The sequence below is a fragment of the Chiloscyllium punctatum genome, chromosome 3, assembly GCF_047496795.1.
Source record: "Chiloscyllium punctatum isolate Juve2018m chromosome 3, sChiPun1.3, whole genome shotgun sequence".
Lineage (NCBI taxonomy): Eukaryota > Metazoa > Chordata > Chondrichthyes > Orectolobiformes > Hemiscylliidae > Chiloscyllium > Chiloscyllium punctatum.
The window spans coordinates 25,730,531-25,749,499 of record NC_092741.1 but is presented as its reverse complement, the minus strand read 5'-3'; the positions used below and the strand labels follow the sequence as shown (position 1 = coordinate 25,749,499).

The 18,969-nt window shown below is 51.3% G+C and overlaps 9 non-coding genes and 2 pseudogenes across 9 annotated transcripts; all 11 read left to right on the top strand.

Annotated features, from left to right (window-relative positions):
- The first annotated feature begins 883 nt into the window (after positions 1–883).
- LOC140471222 (5S ribosomal RNA) lies at positions 884–1,002 on the top strand. Its single transcript, XR_011956899.1, has one exon. It is a non-coding gene; the product is annotated as a 5S ribosomal RNA (ribosomal RNA).
- Positions 1,003–2,537: 1,535 nt separating this feature from the next.
- Positions 2,538–2,656, top strand: LOC140470899 (5S ribosomal RNA). Its single transcript, XR_011956786.1, has one exon. It is a non-coding gene; the product is annotated as a 5S ribosomal RNA (ribosomal RNA).
- A 1,523-nt stretch (positions 2,657–4,179) lies between these two features.
- On the top strand, positions 4,180–4,298 carry LOC140469548 (5S ribosomal RNA). Its single transcript, XR_011956151.1, has one exon. It is a non-coding gene; the product is annotated as a 5S ribosomal RNA (ribosomal RNA).
- A 1,520-nt stretch (positions 4,299–5,818) lies between these two features.
- Positions 5,819–5,937, top strand: LOC140475774 (5S ribosomal RNA). Its single transcript, XR_011960263.1, has one exon. It is a non-coding gene; the product is annotated as a 5S ribosomal RNA (ribosomal RNA).
- A 1,520-nt stretch (positions 5,938–7,457) lies between these two features.
- LOC140471707 (5S ribosomal RNA) lies at positions 7,458–7,575 on the top strand (annotated as a pseudogene).
- Positions 7,576–9,110: 1,535 nt separating this feature from the next.
- LOC140475684 (5S ribosomal RNA) lies at positions 9,111–9,229 on the top strand. Its single transcript, XR_011960177.1, has one exon. It is a non-coding gene; the product is annotated as a 5S ribosomal RNA (ribosomal RNA).
- A 1,523-nt stretch (positions 9,230–10,752) lies between these two features.
- LOC140471312 (5S ribosomal RNA) lies at positions 10,753–10,871 on the top strand. Its single transcript, XR_011956964.1, has one exon. It is a non-coding gene; the product is annotated as a 5S ribosomal RNA (ribosomal RNA).
- A 1,535-nt stretch (positions 10,872–12,406) lies between these two features.
- Positions 12,407–12,525, top strand: LOC140469039 (5S ribosomal RNA). Its single transcript, XR_011955930.1, has one exon. It is a non-coding gene; the product is annotated as a 5S ribosomal RNA (ribosomal RNA).
- Positions 12,526–14,048: 1,523 nt separating this feature from the next.
- LOC140469544 (5S ribosomal RNA) lies at positions 14,049–14,167 on the top strand. Its single transcript, XR_011956147.1, has one exon. It is a non-coding gene; the product is annotated as a 5S ribosomal RNA (ribosomal RNA).
- A 1,520-nt stretch (positions 14,168–15,687) lies between these two features.
- Positions 15,688–15,806, top strand: LOC140475773 (5S ribosomal RNA). Its single transcript, XR_011960262.1, has one exon. It is a non-coding gene; the product is annotated as a 5S ribosomal RNA (ribosomal RNA).
- A 1,520-nt stretch (positions 15,807–17,326) lies between these two features.
- LOC140471696 (5S ribosomal RNA) lies at positions 17,327–17,444 on the top strand (annotated as a pseudogene).
- Positions 17,445–18,969: the final 1,525 nt, after the last annotated feature.

Sequence of the window (18,969 nt, the reverse complement as noted above, 5' to 3'; positions counted from 1 at the left end):
AGTGTAAGGTAATCCCGCCATTCCAGGAATTGACCTCGTCAACCTACGCTGCACTCCCTCAATAGCCAGAATGTCTCTCCTCAAATTTGGAGACCAGAACTGCACACAGTACTCCAGGTGTGGTCTCACCAGGGCCCTGTACACCTGCAGAAGAACCTCTTTGCTTCTGTACTCAATCCCTCTTGTTATGAAGGCCAGCATGCTATTAGCCTTCTTCACTACCTGCTGTACCTGCATGCTTACCTTCATTGAGCGGTGTACAAGAACCCCCAGATCTCTCTGTACTGTCCCTTGACCGAAATTGATTCCATTTAGGTAGTAATCTGCCTTCCTGTTCTTGCCACCAAAGTGGATAAGCATCCATTTATTCACATTAAAGTGCATCTGCCATGCATCTGACCACTCACCTAACTTGTCCAGGTCACCCGGTAATCTCCTAACATCCTCATCACATTTCACCCTGCCACCCAGCTCAGTATCATCAGCAAATTTGCTAATGTTATTGCTAATAGCATCTTCTATATCATGAACATATATTGTAAAAAGCTGCGGTCCCAGTACTGATCCCTGCGGTACCCCACTGGTCACTGCCTGCCATTCCGAAATGGAGGCGTGGAGGAGTGTGGAAGGATGAGAGAATGCAGGCTGCAGCCCTATGAAGCAGGGGGAGGTTTTGCAGTTGGCCTGTGTGGGGATGTGGGAGACGACAGGAGCGTGGTGGGCAAGGGCTAGCTGGAGGGAGGGAGGGAGGGAAGCACGCACGGAGGAGAAAGAGCAAAGAGAAAAGAGAGAAAAAAAAACAAAGGGGATCAAGAGAAAGAGCAGCAAAGAAAATGTGGCTGGCCAGCACGCCTTGAAGTGGGGAGAAAAGGCAGGGGCCAGCGCCTACGGCCATACCAGTCTGCGAACGCCCGATCTCGTCTGATCTCGGAAGCTAAGCAGACTCAGGCCTGGTTAGTACTTGGATGGGAGGCCGCCTGGGAATACCAGGTGCAGTCGGCTTTTTCCGCCAGCAGGGGCTGCTCAAGTCACCCCTCTGCACTCGTGTTGGGCCACGCACGCAATGCAGCGACAGGTTATTTTTGCTGCCGCTGTGCCTGGCATCAGTCTCCTGCAGGCAGGAGACAGGGAGGGGAGGAGAGCGGAGCGCTGCCAAAATCAGCAAGAAAGACGGAAAGAAAGGGATTGGGGCTGCACGCTGTCTGCGGCTGGCAGTCAGGAAAGGAGGACAATAGACAATAGGTGCAGGAGTTGGCCATTCTGCCCTTGGAGCCTGCACCACCATTCAATATGATCATGGCTGATCATCCTTAATCAGTATCCTGTTCCTGCCTTATCTCCATAAGCCTTGATTCCACTATCCTTGAGAGCTCTGTCCAACTCTTTCTTCAATGAATCCAGAGACTGGGCCTCCACTGCCCTCTGGGGCAGAGCATTCCACACAGCCACCACTCTCTGGGTGAAGACGTTTCTCCTCATCTCTGTCCTAAACGGTCTACCCCGTATTTTTAAGCTGTGTCCCCTGTTTCGGCACTCACGTTTCCTGCCGCCAGAGTGTCCAATCCTTTGATAATCTTATATGTCTCAACCAGATCCCCTCTCAGTCTTCTAAACTCAAGGGTACACAAGCCCAGTCGCTCCAGTCTTTCAGTGTAAGGTAATCCCGCCATTCCAGGAATTGACCTCGTCAACCTACGCTGCACTCCCTCAATAGCCAGAATGTCTCTCCTCAAATTTGGAGACCAGAACTGCACACAGTACTCCAGGTGTGGTCTCACCAGGGCCCTGTACACCTGCAGAAGAACCTCTTTGCTTCTGTACTCAATCCCTCTTGTTATGAAGGCCAGCATGCTATTAGCCTTCTTCACTACCTGCTGTACCTGCATGCTTACCTTCATTGAGCGATGTACAAGAACCCCCAGATCTCTCTGTACTGTCCCTTGACCGAAATTGATTCCATTTAGGTAGTAATCTGCCTTCCTGTTCTTGCCACCAAAGTGGATAAGCATCCATTTATCCACATTAAAGTGCATCTGCCATGCATCTGACCACTCACCTAACTTGTCCAGGTCACCCGGTAATCTCCTAACATCCTCATCACATTTCACCCTGCCACCCAGCTCAGTATCATCAGCAAATTTGCTAATGTTATTGCTAATAGCATCTTCTATATCATGAACATATATTGTAAAAAGCTGCGGTCCCAGTACTGATCCCTGCGGTACCCCACTAGTCACTGCCTGCCATTCCGAAATGGAGGCGTGGAGGAGTGTGGAAGGATGAGAGAATGCAGGCTGCAGCCCTATGAAGCAGGGGGAGGTTTTGCAGTTGGCCTGTGTGGGGATGTGGGAGACGACAGGAGCCTGGTGGGCAAGGGCTATCTGGAGGGAGGGAGGGAGGGAGTGAAGCACGCACGGAGGAGAAAGAGCAAAGAGAAAAGAGAGAAAAAAAAAACAAAGGGGATCAAGAGAAAGAGCAGCAAAGAAAATGTGGCTGGCCAGCACGCCTTGAAGTGGGGAGAAAAGGCAAGGGCCAGCGCCTGCAGCCATACTAGTCTGAAAACACCCGATCTCGTCTGATCTCAGAAGCTAAGCCGACTCAGGCCTGGTTAGTACTTGGATGGGAGACCGCCCGGGAATACCAGGTGCAGTAGGCTTTTTCCGCCAGCAGGGGCTGCTCAAGTCACCCCTCTGCACTCGTGTTGGGCCACGCACGCAATGCAGCGACAGGTTATTTTTGCTGCCGCTGTGCCTGGCATCAGTCTCCTGGAGACAGGGAGGGGAGGAGAGCGGAGCGCTGCCAAAATCAGCAAGAAAGACGGAAAGAAAGGGATTGGGGCTGCACGCTGTCTGCGGCTGGCAGTCAGGAAAGGAGGACAATAGACAATAGGTGCAGGAGTTGGCCATTCTGCCCTTGGAGCCTGCACCACCATTCAATATGATCATGGCTGATCATCCTTAATCAGTATCCTGTTCCTGCCTTATCTCCATAAGCCTTGATTCCACTATCCTTGAGAGCTCTGTCCAACTCTTTCTTCAATGAATCCAGAGACTGGGCCTCCACTGCCCTCTGGGGCAGAGCATTCCACACAGCCACCACTCTCTGGGTGAAGACGTTTCTCCTCATCTCTGTCCTAAACGGTCTACCCCGAATTTTTAAGCTGTGTCCTCTGTTTCGGCACTCACGTTTCCTGCCGCCAGAGTGTCCAATCCTTTGATAATCTTATATGTCTCAACCAGATCCCCTCTCAGTCTTCTAAACTCAAGGGTACACAAGCCCAGTCGCTCCAGTCTTTCAGTGTAAGGTAATCCCGCCATTCCAGGAATTGAACTCGTCAACCTACGCTGCACTCCCTCAATAGCCAGAATGTCTCTCCTCAAATTTGGAGACCAGAACTGCACACAGTACTCCAGGTGTGGTCTCACCAGGGCCCTGTACACCTGCAGAAGAACCTCTTTGCTTCTGTACTCAATCCCTCTTGTTATGAAGGCCAGCATGCTATTAGCCTTCTTCACTACCTGCTGTACCTGCATGCTTACCTTCATTGAGCGGTGTACAAGAACCCCCAGATCTCTCTGTACTGTCCCTTGACCGAAATTGATTCCATTTAGGTAGTAATCTGCCTTCCTGTTCTTGCCACCAAAGTGGATAAGCATCCATTTATTCACATTAAAGTGCATCTGCCATGCATCTGACCACTCACCTAACTTGTCCAGGTCACCCGGTAATCTCCTAACATCCTCATCACATTTCACCCTGCCACCCAGCTCAGTATCATCAGCAAATTTGCTAATGTTATTGCTAATAGCATCTTCTATATCATGAACATATATTGTAAAAAGCTGCGGTCCCAGTACTGATCCCTGCGGTACCCCACTGGTCACTGCCTGCCATTCCGAAATGGAGGCGTGGAGGAGTGTGGAAGGATGAGAGAATGCAGGCTGCAGCCCTATGAAGCAGGGGGAGGTTTTGCAGTTGGCCTGTGTGGGGATGTGGGAGACGACAGGAGCCTGGTGGGCAAGGGCTAGCTGGAGGGAGGGAGGGAGGGAAGCACGCACGGAGGAGAAAGAGCAAAGAGAAAAGAGAGAAAAAAAAACAAAGGGGATCAAGAGAAAGAGCAGCAAAGAAAATGTGGCTGGCCAGCACGCCTTGAAGTGGGGAGAAAAGGCAGGTGCCAGCGCCTACGGCCATACTAGTCTGAAAACGCCCGATCTCGTCTGATCTCGGAAGCTAAGCAAACTCAGGCCTGGTTAGTACTTGGATGGGAGGCCGCCTGGGAATACCTGGTGCAGTAGGCTTTTTCCGCCAGCAGGGGCTGCTCAAGTCACCCCTCTGCACTCGTGTTGGGCCACGCACGCAATGCAGCGACAGGTTATTTTTGCTGCCGCTGTGCCTGGCATCAGTCTCCTGGAGACAGGGAGGGGAGGAGAGCGGAGCGCTGCCAAAATCAGCAAGAAAGACGGAAAGAAAGGGATTGGGGCTGCACGCTGTCTGCGGCTGGCAGTCAGGAAAGGAGGACAATAGACAATAGGTGCAGGAGTTGGCCATTCTGCCCTTGGAGCCTGCACCACCATTCAATATGATCATGGCTGATCATCCTTAATCAGTATCCTGTTCCTGCCTTATCTCCATAAGCCTTGATTCCACTATCCTTGAGAGCTCTGTCCAACTCTTTCTTCAATGAATCCAGAGACTGGGCCTCCACTGCCCTCTGGGGCAGAGCATTCCACACAGCCACCACTCTCTGGGTGAAGACGTTTCTCCTCATCTCTGTCCTAAACGGTCTACCCCGTATTTTTAAGCTGTGTCCTCTGTTTCGGCACTCACGTTTCCTGCCGCCAGAGTGTCCAATCCTTTGATAATCTTATATGTCTCAACCAGATCCCCTCTCAGTCTTCTAAACTCAAGGGTACACAAGCCCAGTCGCTCCAGTCTTTCAGTGTAAGGTAATCCCGCCATTCCAGGAATTGACCTCGTCAACCTACGCTGCACTCCCTCAATAGCCAGAATGTCTCTCCTCAAATTTGGAGACCAGAACTGCACACAGTACTCCAGGTGTGGTCTCACCAGGGCCCTGTACACCTGCAGAAGAACCTCTTTGCTTCTGTACTCAATCCCTCTTGTTATGAAGGCCAGCATGCTATTAGCCTTCTTCACTACCTGCTGTACCTGCATGCTTACCTTCATTGAGCGGTGTACAAGAACCCCCAGATCTCTCTGTACTGTCCCTTGACCGAAATTGATTCCATTTAGGTAGTAATCTGCCTTCCTGTTCTTGCCACCAAAGTGGATAAGCATCCATTTATCCACATTAAAGTGCATCTGCCATGCATCTGACCACTCACCTAACTTGTCCAGGTCACCCGGTAATCTCCTAACATCCTCATCACATTTCACCCTGCCACCCAGCTCAGTATCATCAGCAAATTTGCTAATGTTATTGCTAATAGCATCTTCTATATCATGAACATATATTGTAAAAAGCTGCGGTCCCAGTACTGATCCCTGCGGTACCCCACTGGTCACTGCCTGCCATTCCGAAATGGAGGCGTGGAGGAGTGTGGAAGGATGAGAGAATGCAGGCTGCAGCCCTATGAAGCAGGGGGAGGTTTTGCAGTTGGCCTGTGTGGGGATGTGGGAGACGACAGGAGCCTGGTGGGCAAGGGCTAGCTGGAGGGAGGGAGGGAAGCACGCACGGAGGAGAAAGAGCAAAGAGAAAAGAGAGAAAAAAAAAACAAAGGGGATCAAGAGAAAGAGCAGCAAAGAAAATGTGGCTGGCCAGCACGCCTTGAAGTGGGGAGAAAAGGGAGGAGCCAGCGCCTGCGGCCATACTAGTCTGTAAACGCCCGATCTCATCTGATCTCGGAAGCTAAGCAGACTCAGGCCTGGTTAGTACTTGGATGGGAGACCGCCTGGGAATACCAGGTGCAGTAGGCTTTTTCCGCCAGCAGGGGCTGCTCCAGTCACCCCTCTGCACTCGTGTTGGGCCACGCACGCAATGCAGCGACAGGTTATTTTTGCTGCCGCTGTGCCTGGCATCAGTCTCCTGGAGACAGGGAGGGGAGGAGAGCGGAGCGCTGCCAAAATCAGCAAGAAAGACGGAAAGAAAGGGATTGGGGCTGCACGCTGTCTGCGGCTGGCAGTCAGGAAAGGAGGACAATAGACAATAGGTGCAGGAGTTGGCCATTCTGCCCTTGGAGCCTGCACCACCATTCAATATGATCATGGCTGATCATCCTTAATCAGTATCCTGTTCCTGCCTTATCTCCATAAGCCTTGATTCCACTATCCTTGAGAGCTCTGTCCAACTCTTTCTTCAATGAATCCAGAGACTGGGCCTCCACTGCCCTCTGGGGCAGAGCATTCCACACAGCCACCACTCTCTGGGTGAAGACGTTTCTCCTCATCTCTGTCCTAAACAGTCTACCCCGTATTTTTAAGCTGTGTCCTCTGTTTCGGCACTCACGTTTCCTGCCGCCAGAGTGTCCAATCCTTTGATAATCTTCTATGTCTCAACCAGATCCCCTCTCAGTCTTCTAAACTCAAGGGTACACAAGCCCAGTCGCTCCAGTCTTTCAGTGTAAGGTAATCCCGCCATTCCAGGAATTGACCTCGTCAACCTACGCTGCACTCCCTCAATAGCCAGAATGTTTCTCCTCAAATTTGGAGACCAGAACTGCACACAGTACTCCAGGTGTGGTCTCACCAGGGCCCTGTACACCTGCAGAAGAACCTCTTTGCTTCTGTACTCAATCCCTCTTGTTATGAAGGCCAGCATGCTATTAGCCTTCTTCACTACCTGCTGTACCTGCATGCTTACCTTCATTGAGCGGTGTACAAGAACCCCCAGATCTCTCTGTACTGTCCCTTGACCGAAATTGATTCCATTTAGGTAGTAATCTGCCTTCCTGTTCTTGCCACCAAAGTGGATAAGCATCCATTTATCCACATTAAAGTGCATCTGCCATGCATCTGACCACTCACCTAACTTGTCCAGGTCACCCGGTAATCTCCTAACATCCTCATCACATTTCACCCTGCCACCCAGCTCAGTATCATCAGCAAATTTGCTAATGTTATTGCTAATAGCATCTTCTATATCATGAACATATATTGTAAAAAGCTGCGGTCCCAGTACTGATCCCTGCGGTACCGCACTGGTCACTGCCTGCCATTCCGAAATGGAGGCGTGGAGGAGTGTGGAAGGATGAGAGAATGCAGGCTGCAGCCCTATGAAGCAGGGGGAGGTTTTGCAGTTGGCCTGTGTGGGGATGTGGGAGACGACAGGAGCCTGGTGGGCAAGGGCTAGCTGGAGGGAGGGAGGGAAGCACGCACGGAGGAGAAAGAGCAAAGAGAAAAGAGAGAAAAAAAAAACAAAGGGGATCAAGAGAAAGAGCAGCAAAGAAAATGTGGCTGGCCAGCACGCCTTGAAGTGGGGAGAAAAGGCAGGAGCCAGCGCCTACGGCCATACTAGTCTGAGAACCCCCGTCTCGTCTGATCTCGGAAGCTAAGCAGACTCAGGCCTGGTTAGTACTTGGATGGGAGACCGCCTGGGAATACCAGGTGCAGTAGGATTTTTCCGCCAGCAGGGGCTGCTCAAGTCACCCCTCTGCACTCGTGTTGGGCCACGCACGCAATGCAGCGACAGGTTATTTTTGCTGCCGCTGTGCCTGGCATCAGTCTCCTGCAGGCAGGAGACAGGGAGGGGAGGAGAGCGGAGCGCTGCCAAAATCAGCAAGAAAGACGGAAAGAAAGGGATTGGGGCTGCACGCTGTCTGCGGCTGGCAGTCAGGAAAGGAGGACAATAGACAATAGGTGCAGGAGTTGGCCATTCTGCCCTTGGAGCCTGCACCACCATTCAATATGATCATGGCTGATCATCCTTAATCAGTATCCTGTTCCTGCCTTATCTCCATAAGCCTTGATTCCACTATCCTTGAGAGCTCTGTCCAACTCTTTCTTCAATGAATCCAGAGACTGGGCCTCCACTGCCCTCTGGGGCAGAGCATTCCACACAGCCACCACTCTCTGGGTGAAGACGTTTCTCCTCATCTCTGTCCTAAACGGTCTACCCCGTATTTTTAAGCTGTGTCCTCTGTTTCGGCACTCACGTTTCCTGCCGCCAGAGTGTCCAATCCTTTGATAATCTTATATGTCTCAACCAGATCCCCTCTCAGTCTTCTAAACTCAAGGGTACACAAGCCCAGTCGCTCCAGTCTTTCAGTGTAAGGTAATCCCGCCATTCCAGGAATTGACCTCGTCAACCTACGCTGCACTCCCTCAATAGCCAGAATGTCTCTCCTCAAATTTGGAGACCAGAACTGCACACAGTACTCCAGGTGTGGTCTCACCAGGGCCCTGTACACCTGCAGAAGAACCTCTTTGCTTCTGTACTCAATCCCTCTTGTTATGAAGGCCAGCATGCTATTAGCCTTCTTCACTACCTGCTGTACCTGCATGCTTACCTTCATTGAGCGATGTACAAGAACCCCCAGATCTCTCTGTACTGTCCCTTGACCGAAATTGATTCCATTTAGGTAGTAATCTGCCTTCCTGTTCTTGCCACCAAAGTGGATAAGCATCCATTTATCCACATTAAAGTGCATCTGCCATGCATCTGACCACTCACCTAACTTGTCCAGGTCACCCGGTAATCTCCTAACATCCTCATCACATTTCACCCTGCCACCCAGCTCAGTATCATCAGCAAATTTGCTAATGTTATTGCTAATAGCATCTTCTCTATCATGAACATATATTGTAAAAAGCTGCGGTCCCAGTACTGATCCCTGCGGTACCCCACTAGTCACTGCCTGCCATTCCGAAATGGAGGCGTGGAGGAGTGTGGAAGGATGAGAGAATGCAGGCTGCAGCCCTATGAAGCAGGGGGAGGTTTTGCAGTTGGCCTGTGTGGGGATGTGGGAGACGACAGGAGCCTGGTGGGCAAGGGCTATCTGGAGGGAGGGAGGGAGGGAGTGAAGCACGCACGGAGGAGAAAGAGCAAAGAGAAAAGAGAGAAAAAAAAAACAAAGGGGATCAAGAGAAAGAGCAGCAAAGAAAATGTGGCTGGCCAGCACGCCTTGAAGTGGGGAGAAAAGGCAAGGGCCAGCGCCTGCAGCCATACTAGTCTGAAAACACCCGATCTCGTCTGATCTCGGAAGCTAAGCAGACTCAGGCCTGGTTAGTACTTGGATGGGAGACCGCCTGGGAATACCAGGTGCAGTAGGCTTTTTCCGCCAGCAGGGGCTGCTCAAGTCACCCCTCTGCACTCGTGTTGGGCCACGCACGCAATGCATCGACAGGTTATTTTTGCTGCCGCTGTGCCTGGCATCAGTCTCCTGGAGACAGGGAGGGGAGGAGAGCGGAGCGCTGCCCAAATCAGCAAGAAAGACGGAAAGAAAGGGATTGGGGCTGCACGCTGTCTGCGGCTGGCAGTCAGGAAAGGAGGACAATAGACAATAGGTGCAGGAGTTGGCCATTCTGCCCTTGGAGCCTGCACCACCATTCAATATGATCATGGCTGATCATCCTTAATCAGTATCCTGTTCCTGCCTTATCTCCATAAGCCTTGATTCCACTATCCTTGAGAGCTCTGTCCAACTCTTTCTTCAATGAATCCAGAGACTGGGCCTCCACTGCCCTCTGGGGCAGAGCATTCCACACAGCCACCACTCTCTGGGTGAAGACGTTTCTCCTCATCTCTGTCCTAAACGGTCTACCCCGTATTTTTAAGCTGTGTCCTCTGTTTCGGCACTCACGTTTCCTGCCGCCAGAGTGTCCAATCCTTTGATAATCTTATATGTCTCAACCAGATCCCCTCTCAGTCTTCTAAACTCAAGGGTACACAAGCCCAGTCGCTCCAGTCTTTCAGTGTAAGGTAATCCCGCCATTCCAGGAATTGACCTCGTCAACCTACGCTGCACTCCCTCAATAGCCAGAATGTCTCTCCTCAAATTTGGAGACCAGAACTGCACACAGTACTCCAGGTGTGGTCTCACCAGGGCCCTGTACACCTGCAGAAGAACCTCTTTGCTTCTGTACTCAATCCCTCTTGTTATGAAGGCCAGCATGCTATTAGCCTTCTTCACTACCTGCTGTACCTGCATGCTTACCTTCATTGAGCGGTGTACAAGAACCCCCAGATCTCTCTGTACTGTCCCTTGACCGAAATTGATTCCATTTAGGTAGTAATCTGCCTTCCTGTTCTTGCCACCAAAGTGGATAAGCATCCATTTATTCACATTAAAGTGCATCTGCCATGCATCTGACCACTCACCTAACTTGTCCAGGTCACCCGGTAATCTCCTAACATCCTCATCACATTTCACCCTGCCACCCAGCTCAGTATCATCAGCAAATTTGCTAATGTTATTGCTAATAGCATCTTCTATATCATGAACATATATTGTAAAAAGCTGCGGTCCCAGTACTGATCCCTGCGGTACCCCACTGGTCACTGCCTGCCATTCCGAAATGGAGGCGTGGAGGAGTGTGGAAGGATGAGAGAATGCAGGCTGCAGCCCTATGAAGCAGGGGGAGGTTTTGCAGTTGGCCTGTGTGGGGATGTGGGAGACGACAGGAGCGTGGTGGGCAAGGGCTAGCTGGAGGGAGGGAGGGAGGGAAGCACGCACGGAGGAGAAAGAGCAAAGAGAAAAGAGAGAAAAAAAAACAAAGGGGATCAAGAGAAAGAGCAGCAAAGAAAATGTGGCTGGCCAGCACGCCTTGAAGTGGGGAGAAAAGGCAGGGGCCAGCGCCTGCGGCCATACCAGTCTGCGAACGCCCGATCTCGTCTGATCTCGGAAGCTAAGCAGACTCAGGCCTGGTTAGTACTTGGATGGGAGGCCGCCTGGGAATACCAGGTGCAGTCGGCTTTTTCCGCCAGCAGGGGCTGCTCAAGTCACCCCTCTGCACTCGTGTTGGGCCACGCACGCAATGCAGCGACAGGTTATTTTTGCTGCCGCTGTGCCTGGCATCAGTCTCCTGCAGGCAGGAGACAGGGAGGGGAGGAGAGCGGAGCGCTGCCAAAATCAGCAAGAAAGACGGAAAGAAAGGGATTGGGGCTGCACGCTGTCTGCGGCTGGCAGTCAGGAAAGGAGGACAATAGACAATAGGTGCAGGAGTTGGCCATTCTGCCCTTGGAGCCTGCACCACCATTCAATATGATCATGGCTGATCATCCTTAATCAGTATCCTGTTCCTGCCTTATCTCCATAAGCCTTGATTCCACTATCCTTGAGAGCTCTGTCCAACTCTTTCTTCAATGAATCCAGAGACTGGGCCTCCACTGCCCTCTGGGGCAGAGCATTCCACACAGCCACCACTCTCTGGGTGAAGACGTTTCTCCTCATCTCTGTCCTAAACGGTCTACCCCGTATTTTTAAGCTGTGTCCCCTGTTTCGGCACTCACGTTTCCTGCCGCCAGAGTGTCCAATCCTTTGATAATCTTATATGTCTCAACCAGATCCCCTCTCAGTCTTCTAAACTCAAGGGTACACAAGCCCAGTCGCTCCAGTCTTTCAGTGTAAGGTAATCCCGCCATTCCAGGAATTGACCTCGTCAACCTACGCTGCACTCCCTCAATAGCCAGAATGTCTCTCCTCAAATTTGGAGACCAGAACTGCACACAGTACTCCAGGTGTGGTCTCACCAGGGCCCTGTACACCTGCAGAAGAACCTCTTTGCTTCTGTACTCAATCCCTCTTGTTATGAAGGCCAGCATGCTATTAGCCTTCTTCACTACCTGCTGTACCTGCATGCTTACCTTCATTGAGCGATGTACAAGAACCCCCAGATCTCTCTGTACTGTCCCTTGACCGAAATTGATTCCATTTAGGTAGTAATCTGCCTTCCTGTTCTTGCCACCAAAGTGGATAAGCATCCATTTATCCACATTAAAGTGCATCTGCCATGCATCTGACCACTCACCTAACTTGTCCAGGTCACCCGGTAATCTCCTAACATCCTCATCACATTTCACCCTGCCACCCAGCTCAGTATCATCAGCAAATTTGCTAATGTTATTGCTAATAGCATCTTCTATATCATGAACATATATTGTAAAAAGCTGCGGTCCCAGTACTGATCCCTGCGGTACCCCACTAGTCACTGCCTGCCATTCCGAAATGGAGGCGTGGAGGAGTGTGGAAGGATGAGAGAATGCAGGCTGCAGCCCTATGAAGCAGGGGGAGGTTTTGCAGTTGGCCTGTGTGGGGATGTGGGAGACGACAGGAGCCTGGTGGGCAAGGGCTATCTGGAGGGAGGGAGGGAGGGAGTGAAGCACGCACGGAGGAGAAAGAGCAAAGAGAAAAGAGAGAAAAAAAAAACAAAGGGGATCAAGAGAAAGAGCAGCAAAGAAAATGTGGCTGGCCAGCACGCCTTGAAGTGGGGAGAAAAGGCAAGGGCCAGCGCCTGCAGCCATACTAGTCTGAAAACACCCGATCTCGTCTGATCTCAGAAGCTAAGCAGACTCAGGCCTGGTTAGTACTTGGATGGGAGACCGCCTGGGAATACCAGGTGCAGTAGGCTTTTTCCGCCAGCAGGGGCTGCTCAAGTCACCCCTCTGCACTCGTGTTGGGCCACGCACGCAATGCAGCGACAGGTTATTTTTGCTGCCGCTGTGCCTGGCATCAGTCTCCTGGAGACAGGGAGGGGAGGAGAGCGGAGCGCTGCCAAAATCAGCAAGAAAGACGGAAAGAAAGGGATTGGGGCTGCACGCTGTCTGCGGCTGGCAGTCAGGAAAGGAGGACAATAGACAATAGGTGCAGGAGTTGGCCATTCTGCCCTTGGAGCCTGCACCACCATTCAATATGATCATGGCTGATCATCCTTAATCAGTATCCTGTTCCTGCCTTATCTCCATAAGCCTTGATTCCACTATCCTTGAGAGCTCTGTCCAACTCTTTCTTCAATGAATCCAGAGACTGGGCCTCCACTGCCCTCTGGGGCAGAGCATTCCACACAGCCACCACTCTCTGGGTGAAGACGTTTCTCCTCATCTCTGTCCTAAACGGTCTACCCCGAATTTTTAAGCTGTGTCCTCTGTTTCGGCACTCACGTTTCCTGCCGCCAGAGTGTCCAATCCTTTGATAATCTTATATGTCTCAACCAGATCCCCTCTCAGTCTTCTAAACTCAAGGGTACACAAGCCCAGTCGCTCCAGTCTTTCAGTGTAAGGTAATCCCGCCATTCCAGGAATTGAACTCGTCAACCTACGCTGCACTCCCTCAATAGCCAGAATGTCTCTCCTCAAATTTGGAGACCAGAACTGCACACAGTACTCCAGGTGTGGTCTCACCAGGGCCCTGTACACCTGCAGAAGAACCTCTTTGCTTCTGTACTCAATCCCTCTTGTTATGAAGGCCAGCATGCTATTAGCCTTCTTCACTACCTGCTGTACCTGCATGCTTACCTTCATTGAGCGGTGTACAAGAACCCCCAGATCTCTCTGTACTGTCCCTTGACCGAAATTGATTCCATTTAGGTAGTAATCTGCCTTCCTGTTCTTGCCACCAAAGTGGATAAGCATCCATTTATTCACATTAAAGTGCATCTGCCATGCATCTGACCACTCACCTAACTTGTCCAGGTCACCCGGTAATCTCCTAACATCCTCATCACATTTCACCCTGCCACCCAGCTCAGTATCATCAGCAAATTTGCTAATGTTATTGCTAATAGCATCTTCTATATCATGAACATATATTGTAAAAAGCTGCGGTCCCAGTACTGATCCCTGCGGTACCCCACTGGTCACTGCCTGCCATTCCGAAATGGAGGCGTGGAGGAGTGTGGAAGGATGAGAGAATGCAGGCTGCAGCCCTATGAAGCAGGGGGAGGTTTTGCAGTTGGCCTGTGTGGGGATGTGGGAGACGACAGGAGCGTGGTGGGCAAGGGCTAGCTGGAGGGAGGGAGGGAGGGAAGCACGCACGGAGGAGAAAGAGCAAAGAGAAAAGAGAGAAAAAAAAACAAAGGGGATCAAGAGAAAGAGCAGCAAAGAAAATGTGGCTGGCCAGCACGCCTTGAAGTGGGGAGAAAAGGCAGGGGCCCGCGCCTACGGCCATACTAGTCTGAAAACGCCCGATCTCGTCTGATCTCGGAAGCTAAGCAAACTCAGGCCTGGTTAGTACTTGGATGGGAGGCCGCCTGGGAATACCTGGTGCAGTAGGCTTTTTCCGCCAGCAGGGGCTGCTCAAGTCACCCCTCTGCACTCGTGTTGGGCCACGCACGCAATGCAGCGACAGGTTATTTTTGCTGCTGCTGTGCCTGGCATCAGTCTCCTGGAGACAGGGAGGGGAGGAGAGCGGAGCGCTGCCAAAATCAGCAAGAAAGACGGAAAGAAAGGGATTGGGGCTGCACGCTGTCTGCGGCTGGCAGTCAGGAAAGGAGGACAATAGACAATAGGTGCAGGAGTTGGCCATTCTGCCCTTGGAGCCTGCACCACCATTCAATATGATCATGGCTGATCATCCTTAATCAGTATCCTGTTCCTGCCTTATCTCCATAAGCCTTGATTCCACTATCCTTGAGAGCTCTGTCCAACTCTTTCTTCAATGAATCCAGAGACTGGGCCTCCACTGCCCTCTGGGGCAGAGCATTCCACACAGCCACCACTCTCTGGGTGAAGACGTTTCTCCTCATCTCTGTCCTAAACGGTCTACCCCGTATTTTTAAGCTGTGTCCTCTGTTTCGGCACTCACGTTTCCTGCCGCCAGAGTGTCCAATCCTTTGATAATCTTATATGTCTCAACCAGATCCCCTCTCAGTCTTCTAAACTCAAGGGTACACAAGCCCAGTCGCTCCAGTCTTTCAGTGTAAGGTAATCCCGCCATTCCAGGAATTGACCTCGTCAACCTACGCTGCACTCCCTCAATAGCCAGAATGTCTCTCCTCAAATTTGGAGACCAGAACTGCACACAGTACTCCAGGTGTGGTCTCACCAGGGCCCTGTACACCTGCAGAAGAACCTCTTTGCTTCTGTACTCAATCCCTCTTGTTATGAAGGCCAGCATGCTATTAGCCTTCTTCACTACCTGCTGTACCTGCATGCTTACCTTCATTGAGCGGTGTACAAGAACCCCCAGATCTCTCTGTACTGTCCCTTGACCGAAATTGATTCCATTTAGGTAGTAATCTGCCTTCCTGTTCTTGCCACCAAAGTGGATAAGCATCCATTTATCCACATTAAAGTGCATCTGCCATGCATCTGACCACTCACCTAACTTGTCCAGGTCACCCGGTAATCTCCTAACATCCTCATCACATTTCACCCTGCCACCCAGCTCAGTATCATCAGCAAATTTGCTAATGTTATTGCTAATAGCATCTTCTATATCATGAACATATATTGTAAAAAGCTGCGGTCCCAGTACTGATCCCTGCGGTACCCCACAGGTCACTGCCTGCCATTCCGAAATGGAGGCGTGGAGGAGTGTGGAAGGATGAGAGAATGCAGGCTGCAGCCCTATGAAGCAGGGGGAGGTTTTGCAGTTGGCCTGTGTGGGGATGTGGGAGACGACAGGAGCCTGGTGGGCAAGGGCTAGCTGGAGTGAGGGAGGGAAGCACGCACGGAGGAGAAAGAGCAAAGAGAAAAGAGAGAAAAAAAAAACAAAGGGGATCAAGAGAAAGAGCAGCAAAGAAAATGTGGCTGGCCAGCACGCCTTGAAGTGGGGAGAAAAGGGAGGAGCCAGCGCCTGCGGCCATACTAGTCTGTAAACGCCCGATCTCATCTGATCTCGGAAGCTAAGCAGACTCAGGCCTGGTTAGTACTTGGATGGGAGACCGCCTGGGAATACCAGGTGCAGTAGGCTTTTTCCGCCAGCAGGGGCTGCTCCAGTCACCCCTCTGCACTCGTGTTGGGCCACGCACGCAATGCAGCGACAGGTTATTTTTGCTGCCGCTGTGCCTGGCATCAGTCTCCTGGAGACAGGGAGGGGAGGAGAGCGGAGCGCTGCCAAAATCAGCAAGAAAGACGGAAAGAAAGGGATTGGGGCTGCACGCTGTCTGCGGCTGGCAGTCAGGAAAGGAGGACAATAGACAATAGGTGCAGGAGTTGGCCATTCTGCCCTTGGAGCCTGCACCACCATTCAATATGATCATGGCTGATCATCCTTAATCAGTATCCTGTTCCTGCCTTATCTCCATAAGCCTTGATTCCACTATCCTTGAGAGCTCTGTCCAACTCTTTCTTCAATGAATCCAGAGACTGGGCCTCCACTGCCCTCTGGGGCAGAGCATTCCACACAGCCACCACTCTCTGGGTGAAGACGTTTCTCCTCATCTCTGTCCTAAACAGTCTACCCCGTATTTTTAAGCTGTGTCCTCTGTTTCGGCACTCACGTTTCCTGCCGCCAGAGTGTCCAATCCTTTGATAATCTTCTATGTCTCAACCAGATCCCCTCTCAGTCTTCTAAACTCAAGGGTACACAAGCCCAGTCGCTCCAGTCTTTCAGTGTAAGGTAATCCCGCCATTCCAGGAATTGACCTCGTCAACCTACGCTGCACTCCCTCAATAGCCAGAATGTTTCTCCTCAAATTTGGAGACCAGAACTGCACACAGTACTCCAGGTGTGGTCTCACCAGGGCCCTGTACACCTGCAGAAGAACCTCTTTGCTTCTGTACTCAATCCCTCTTGTTATGAAGGCCAGCATGCTATTAGCCTTCTTCACTACCTGCTGTACCTGCATGCTTACCTTCATTGAGCGGTGTACAAGAACCCCCAGATCTCTCTGTACTGTCCCTTGACCGAAATTGATTCCATTTAGGTAGTAATCTGCCTTCCTGTTCTTGCCACCAAAGTGGATAAGCATCCATTTATCCACATTAAAGTGCATCTGCCATGCATCTGACCACTCACCTAACTTGTCCAGGTCACCCGGTAATCTCCTAACATCCTCATCACATTTCACCCTGCCACCCAGCTCAGTATCATCAGCAAATTTGCTAATGTTATTGCTAATAGCATCTTCTATATCATGAACATATATTGTAAAAAGCTGCGGTCCCAGTACTGATCCCTGCGGTACCGCACTGGTCACTGCCTGCCATTCCGAAATGGAGGCGTGGAGGAGTGTGGAAGGATGAGAGAATGCAGGCTGCAGCCCTATGAAGCAGGGGGAGGTTTTGCAGTTGGCCTGTGTGGGGATGTGGGAGACGACAGGAGCCTGGTGGGCAAGGGCTAGCTGGAGGGAGGGAGGGAAGCACGCACGGAGGAGAAAGAGCAAAGAGAAGAGAGAGAAAAAAAAAACAAAGGGGATCAAGAGAAAGAGCAGCAAAGAAAATGTGGCTGGCCAGCACGCCTTGAAGTGGGGAGAAAAGGCAGGAGCCAGCGCCTACGGCCATACTAGTCTGAGAACCCCCGTCTCGTCTGATCTCGGAAGCTAAGCAGACTCAGGCCTGGTTAGTACTTGGATGGGAGACCGCCTGGGAATACCAGGTGCAGTAGGATTTTTCCGCCAGCAGGGGCTGCTCAAGTCACCCCTCTGCACTCGTGTTGGGCCACGCACGCAATGCAGCGACAGGTTATTTTTGCTGCCGCTGTGCCTGGCATCAGTCTCCTGCAGGCAGGAGACAGGGAGGGGAGGAGAGCGGAGCGCTGCCAAAATCAGCAAGAAAGACGGAAAGAAAGGGATTGGGGCTGCACGCTGTCTGCGGCTGGCAGTCAGGAAAGGAGGACAATAGACAATAGGTGCAGGAGTTGGCCATTCTGCCCTTGGAGCCTGCACCACCATTCAATATGATCATGGCTGATCATCCTTAATCAGTATCCTGTTCCTGCCTTATCTCCATAAGCCTTGATTCCACTATCCTTGAGAGCTCTGTCCAACTCTTTCTTCAATGAATCCAGAGACTGGGCCTCCACTGCCCTCTGGGGCAGAGCATTCCACACAGCCACCACTCTCTGGGTGAAGACGTTTCTCCTCATCTCTGTCCTAAACGGTCTACCCCGTATTTTTAAGCTGTGTCCTCTGTTTCGGCACTCACGTTTCCTGCCGCCAGAGTGTCCAATCCTTTGATAATCTTATATGTCTCAACCAGATCCCCTCTCAGTCTTCTAAACTCAAGGGTACACAAGCCCAGTCGCTCCAGTCTTTCAGTGTAAGGTAATCCCGCCATTCCAGGAATTGACCTCGTCAACCTACGCTGCACTCCCTCAATAGCCAGAATGTCTCTCCTCAAATTTGGAGACCAGAACTGCACACAGTACTCCAGGTGTGGTCTCACCAGGGCCCTGTACACCTGCAGAAGAACCTCTTTGCTTCTGTACTCAATCCCTCTTGTTATGAAGGCCAGCATGCTATTAGCCTTCTTCACTACCTGCTGTACCTGCATGCTTACCTTCATTGAGCGGTGTACAAGAACCCCCAGATCTCTCTGTACTGTCCCTTGACCGAAATTGATTCCATTTAGGTAGTAATCTGCCTTCCTGTTCTTGCCACCAAAGTGGATAAGCATCCATTTATTCACATTAAAGTGCATCTGCCATGCATCTGACCACTCACCTAACTTGTCCAGGTCACCCGGTAATCTCCTAACATCCTCATCACATTTCACCCTGCCACCCAGCTCAGTATCATCAGCAAATTTGCTAATGTTATTGCTAATAGCATCTTCTATATCATGAACATATATTGTAAAAAGCTGCGGTCCCAGTACTGATCCCTGCGGTACCCCACTGGTCACTGCCTGCCATTCCGAAATGGAGGCGTGGAGGAGTGTGGAAGGATGAGAGAATGTAGGCTGCAGCCCTATGAAGCAGGGGGAGGTTTTGCAGTTGGCCTGTGTGGGGATGTGGGAGACGACAGGAGCGTGGTGGGCAAGGGCTAGCTGGAGGGAGGGAGGGAGGGAAGCACGCACGGAGGAGAAAGAGCAAAGAGAAAAGAGAGAAAAAAAAACAAAGGGGATCAAGAGAAAGAGCAGCAAAGAAAATGTGGCTGGCCAGCACGCCTTGAAGTGGGGAGAAAAGGCAGGGG